Here is a 6,376-nt window from a genome sequence, read left to right on the forward strand (position 1 = left end):
GGCCATCACAGCAGGGCTGGAGAGGGAATGAGGGGGGCCAGACCTCCAGGGGCCACGCCCGGAGCCAGAGGGACTCGGCCTCCAGGAAGCAGTCCTTACCCACCAAACCAGCGTCTGACGGGGCTTCTGCCAGCTTTGGAAATCAGTGCTGACTTCTCAGGATGCTAAGCATACGGTACTTTATAAAGAGTATCTTTTAGACCCAGCCCTGAAACATTGGCAGTTCGACGACAATGTCTGGGGAGTGGGCTGAGGCAAGCAGTCCCTGTGACTGGTGCCGAGGCTGGGTGGGCTCTTGGGGCCCAGGGGGGCTACTTTCTCTACTGCTGTCTCTGGAAATGCCCGTATGTGGGGGGTTTCCACAGCAGCCCAGGAATGTTGGGGCCCCCCGCCCCCCCAGCGGGCCCCTGGAACAAAGGTGTCTGCCGGCCACGTGGCAGGAGGCACGAGACGTCAGTGGGGGTGGGGGCACAGGGGACAGGCCGCCCAGAGCGCCGTGTGCCACGGGAAGGCACAAGACAGCCCCCAGCCCAGGCTGCGTGTCCCCCGGGGCCCTCAGCCCAGCACAGCTGGCCACTCCGCCACAATCCCCACACACTCTGCTCACTCGCTGCCCCCAAAACCGGCGCTGCATGGAAATACGGCTGCCGAGGGGAGAAGCAGACACGACGCCCACCTGTCCCGTCCCGGCGCTGCCTCCCCCGGCCCCCAGCCCAGGCCGCGCATTCGGCCCAAGAATGACCGCTGTTGCCAGCCCCCTACCTGGTCCCAAGCAGGTGCGTCCCCTAGGGGCACACCACCCCCTCACCCCAGGGCCGGGCTGGGAAACTGAGGCTTGGAGATGCGTGACTTTCCCACGGCACAGCCTGCGCTGGGGGCCCTACCCCACGGGCTCTGCACCCAGGCTGACCGCAGAGACCCCGGACAAGAGACCCAAGATGCTCTGTTGGCCCGGGACGGGGCGCCCTGTCCAGCTCCTTCCCGGCTCCACAGGGCTGGCCAAGGGACTCCTGAACAGCTGTGTAAGACTCAGCCCCTCAAACACACCAAGGCCCACCCTGAAGAGCAGGGGCTGGGGAGCTCCACACGCAGTCCTCTCCAGGGGTCTTGGACATCCCCGGGTCCCCGCAGCTGCCCACCCAATGCCTGCCCCACTCGCTGCAGGGAGGAAACAGGCCCACGAGGCTGCCCAGCTCCGTCGCAGGCCCTCCTGGACGACGGGTCGGGGGGAGTCTGCTGGGGGCGGCAGAGCCTGTGCTCCCATGTGAGCAGGGCTCCTCACAGCCTCTGCCAACCCGGGTTCCCACGGCCCTGCCCGCCCATGCCCCAGCCTCCAGCTGGCGCCAGAGTCAATGCCCAAGGAAGCTGGACATACGGTCCCAACGCACCAATGGACCCAGCTCAGGGGCAACTGGGAGCAGGAAGCAGCAGCCTCAGGGCTGCCGTCCCGCCCGCCCAGCCCTGCCCCGGGGCTACTCTGGCCTCATGGCCTGTGGTCCAGACCAAAACTGGCCATCAGGAGGGACCATCGGGAGAGACCCACTGGGTTCCCGTGGCCACCCTCCACCACCAGGCACCACCTCGGCCCCCACCCTCCAGCTCCTCCACCGAGCCGGCGGCTGCCAGCAGCTCTGGAGTCACCCAGGGGCACTGCGGCCAAGCCTCCCCCAAGAAAGGCCAAATTCCTGGCCGAGCAGCCTCCCGCCGCCCCCGAGAACTGCCCACGGCCTGACGTGTCCCCAGTGCCAGCCACATCACGCAGGCCAGGCGGGTCTCCCAGCTCTGCCCTGGGGTGAGGAGGGCCAGACGCGGGGCTTGGCTAAGCCCAGGGGGCAGCCGTGGCCTAGGTGCTCCATTGTCCCGCAGAGCACAGCCCAGAACCATGGGGCCTGGCCGGGGGCGGGGCCCAGGCCCCATGTGGATGAGGACAGGCCAGCCCCCGGGGAGCGCCCCTGTCCATGCAGGCCAGGACCCCGGCCGGGGTGTCCCAGGATGCCACGTTGGCGCTGGACACACACTGACTTCAGGGGCCCCGATCCAGCCCAGGGCACAGGGAAGAAACTGAGGCCCAGCGGCCTCCCGGGGCCCTGAGGGACGAAAGCCAAGCGGTCGGGAAGAAAACCCAGAAGAGGAGGGCCATTTCCTTGGCCCGCGGGGGGCTCCCAGCTGCCCCGCTCCGAAACACTGGCCCCTCAGAGGCTGCAGAACAAGGCCGGGGCCGCCTCTCAGGGCCCAGCCAGGACAATCCCCGCTTTGTCCCCGCGGCCTCAGCCCCAGCCCAGCCTCCGCCTTGTCCCGAGTCCGAGGCAGCTGGCCTGGCAGCCCCACTCGGTGGCCGGCAGCCCGCCTGGGGCGGCGCCTCAGGCATGCCATGGGCAGCTCCAACAACCCCAGCCAGGACCTGGGTGCTGGGCTCACAGAGGCCCACCCTGGGCCCACCACCCAGCGCGGGCTGGCCTGGCCGCATCGGCCGGCCTGTGGGGGCCGCGGGGCTGGCCGGGCCTGTCACTGGGGAGGGCTCTCCTGCAGGGCTTGTCTGGAGGCGCCAGCCCACTCTGCGTCCAAGGACTTCTTGCAGAGTCCAGGCAACACCAGGGACCACCAGAGGTGCAGGGGGCCCTCACCCTCCCCCAAAACCCTCGATGGGCCCTGGCCGGTGCTGGTCCATGCGCGTCCGGCACTGCAACTGGCCATCGGGGCCTCACAGAGGCCGTGGGGGGGCCTGAGGCTCAGAGCCCCTCGAGCACCAGAGCCAGGGGTCGTACCCGGCTGTGACTCCAGATCGTGAACACAGAACTGCCCTGCAAGGAACAAGGCGTCCACGAGGTCCTGGGGGCCTGCTGCACGGCGGGGTAGGCCAGGCCCACAGCGGTGCCCCGGGGGCCACAGGCAGGCCTCGTGATCCATGCGGCCGCAGGCCCCGAGGGGCCCCACTCTGAGCAGCCAGGCGGTGCGGGTGGACTGGGCAGGAAGGGACGCTGTGAGCGGGTGGCCAGAGGGCAGCCGCCTTTGCGGGCACTGCCTGACTCTCTGGTGCCCACTGGCCTCCACCTCTGCGGGCACTGCCCGACCCTCCGGGTGCCCACTTGCCTCCACCTCTGCAGGCACTGCCGGACCCTCTGGGTGCCACTGGCCTTGAAGGTGCTCTCCAAATCGGAGCACGAGGTGGCACCAGGTCCCCCAGACACCCCTGGTGCAAGGCAGCCACACACCTTCCCTGGGCCCATGAACACGGCAGCACGGCCCATGTAAGCTGTCCGTGTGCAGGCTCTGACCCTGGAGGGCCTGCCCGCTCCAGGCACACAGAAGGTGCCAGCAGTGAGCAGGGCGCATGGGCAGGCAGAGGAGACGTGGCCAGGGCTGCTGCCCAGCCTCTCAAGACACCAGACTGCCCCTTGTCCCCGACACCTGCAGGCCCAGAGACCTCCCCACAGACAAGTGCCTGGAGTGAAAACCAGGGAAAAAGCAGCCAGAGAAAAGTGGGGGTGGACAGACACGACCTGGCGTCTCCTGGTCGAGCCCTCGCCACCCCACCCACAGCGGTCGAGGTTAGCTGGGATGGGCCAGGGCAGGGGAGCCAGCCCCGGGGGCCCCAGTGCACACATGCCCCCGACACAGCCCAGCCTGCCAGTCACCAGCGAGGCTCGGGGATGCCCTGGCCACCGTCCAGCAGTCCGGGGCTGAGTCTGAGACTCTCCACTCCCCTGCCCAGAGCACAGTCAGACGGCTGCCTGTCCTGCAGGGGTTCCCCCTGGAGCCCCGAGTGAGGATCTGCCTCAGGGCTGTGGCCAGTGTTGGCCTGGCTGCTTCCAGAAGAGCCAGACCTGGCCCTGTCCACAAGCCACTCCTAGAAAGACGACTCCAGAGACGATGCCTGGCACACGTGGGCAGAGGCGGGCCCCCCACACCATGCTGGGGGCCGCCACTGGTCCCCCTGCCCCCTGGAAACGCCACACAGATGAGCCCTGGCCAGAGTGGCAGTGGGCAGCACCTCTGCCCCCACCCCGTCTCTGCAGAGCCTGGCACCACACCAGTGGTGAGGCAAGGGGGTGGGGCAGGTGCACGAAGACCCAGAGGTGTTCAGAGCCACAGGGGACCATGGTGGGACCGGGGTCCTTGGGCTCGGTCCACCCAGACCCTCCCATCCCTTCAGGAAAAGGCCCGCCCTCTGAGGGCAAACCCCCCGTCACCCCGGGGACCCCGTGCAGAGCTGCCCTCTGTGCACAAGCACAGCCCCCCCAGGGCCGGCTCCAAGCCTAGGCAGGGGGCTTCCTGGGGGAGGGTCTGTGCCTTGGGAGACGGCTGAGCGGCATCTGTCCCAGCATCACCGATGGGGCGCCAAGCCTTTCCACCCCCCATCCCGCCAAGGAGGCAAGGGCATAGGTGTGGGCTCTCCACTGCCCTCCAGCTCTGCCCACAGCTCCTCAAGGACAGGGTGCTAACGTCTAACCAGGGTGCCGTGAGCATCGCGGGCTTTCCCACGGCCGCTGGGAGCCACTGTCCTGGACCAAATTAGGTTCTGGCCTGCTCCCTGCCTATAAAGTGGGTTAGATGGACTGGATCTGGCCTGAGGCACAAAGTGGGAGGCTCCGGACCCACAGCAAAGGACGACATGGCCTGCCGACCGCATTGGCCATCCGACAGGACAAGCGGTCCACGTGCGGCCAGTGGAGGCCCACCCTGCCCAGCCTGCTCTGTCCACCCACACAGGGACACCCACTCCTCCGGGCCTCAGCCCCCCATGGCACCCCAGGCTGGTTCCTGGGCCAGGCCCTCCCTGACCACCGCCGGGGCCGACGGGCTGTGGCCACTGGCTGGCTGCACTGCTGCCTCCCTCTGCTCAGCCTCCTGAAATGGACACAGCCCTGCACACCACCCCGCCCGTCTCCACCTCTGCCTGCCCCCGCTCCTGGTCCTGAGCCAGGGTCATCCCAGGGTGCAAACCCTCCCTCCAGCTCACCTGTCTCTCCTGCTCACATCTGCCCCTTCCCAGCTCACCCGTCTCCCTCCAGCTCACACCTGTCTCTCTTCCCAGCTCACTTGAGTCTCCCTCGCTCACCTGCCCCATCCCATCCCAGGAGTCCTCTCCAGCCTGCCTGCCACCAGCACCCACGTTAATTCTCCCAGGAGTCCCTCGAGAGCCTGCAGGGGCTCTCCCCACCGGCGCGCCCATCACCCTGCGAACCTGCCCAGGGGCAGCTGGGCAGCCCCTCGATCCCCTCTTCTCTCTTTAGCTGGATGGACTCCTTGCCAGACAGCCCCGTCTCAGCCCCCATCTCCTCCCCGCTGGACGAGGGGTTTCCAAGGGAGGACTCCACCTCCTCCCGTGGACCCCAGCACCCACCTTCCTCCTGTCCTCCCTGGGGTCCTCCTGGCCGACGGGTGCCGAACCCCCCACCCCAGGTCTGCTGCGCCCTGGGGGGTGTGCTGCACGCTTCCTGATGGGGCTGGGGGAGTAAAGATGGCACAGCCCCTCCTGGCCTCCTCGGTCCTTGCTGGACCCTCTGGGGGTGCCTCCCCGGCCGTCCCCCCACCTGAAGAAGCCTCCCCTAGACAAGCAAGTGGACTCCACCCTGCAGAGCGACACCCGCCCCAGCGGGCCTGGAAGGCCCTGTCCCCCAACCGACCAGAAACCCCGGTGCAGCCAGGGTGAAGACCCTCGCCAGGCCGCCACAGAGGCAACGCCAGGCCGTTAAGGACAGCTGTGTGGAGATGATGTCCTGACCACCTCGCCAGCCCTGACGGGGAGGCCCAACACTGCAGGAGTGACAGACCCCCGCCCTGAGCCCAACACCAACCGAGCAAAACAGAACTACTCGTGGCTACAGAGACACAACAGAAATGCAAACTGGACCCTGCCAGCCACCAGAGGGATGTCCAGCCAGACGGAGGAGTGGCTCTGTCCACACCTGCCCTCCATGCCTGCAGTGTCCCCCACCCCACATCTGATTCCCCAAAGGCAGTGTCTCGGGGGAGAGGGGCGGGCCCGCCTCCCAACAGGACCCGCGCCCCCCCTGCCCCTCCCCAGGACACGGGGCCAGAGTGGCCGGATCAGCCACCGCACACAGCCCACCGCCACTGACGTCTACCTCAGCTCCCTTTACAGAACCTTGGCAGAGGACAGGCCATGCGTGGGGAGGTCGGAGGTGTCCATGAGACAAGGGGGGCCGGGCTGGACCCCCCACACCCCGGGTCTGGGGGGACCGCACGGCTCAGGGGGAGCTGCTCCCCCGCAGCACACTGTTCCCTGAGGGCTCCTGGAAGGAAGCCTAGCCCCCAGATAAGGTCAGGCAGTTATCTTGGGAGTAAAGGGACAGGCCTGGGAAGTTACAGCTTTCTGGGCATTTGCTGCCAAAGAGCAGCCTACAGGCCAAGT

General features: G+C 67.8%; 1 protein-coding gene across 16 annotated transcripts in view; it reads right to left on the bottom strand.

Moving 5' to 3' along the window:
• BRSK2 (BR serine/threonine kinase 2) overlaps positions 1-6,376 on the bottom strand; it is a 48,077-nt gene that overhangs the window by 39,490 nt on the left and 2,211 nt on the right. The gene's annotated exons all lie outside the window — the stretch shown is intronic.

This window comes from Bubalus bubalis, chromosome 5, assembly GCF_019923935.1.
Source record: "Bubalus bubalis isolate 160015118507 breed Murrah chromosome 5, NDDB_SH_1, whole genome shotgun sequence".
NCBI classification, from domain to species: domain Eukaryota; kingdom Metazoa; phylum Chordata; class Mammalia; order Artiodactyla; family Bovidae; genus Bubalus; species Bubalus bubalis.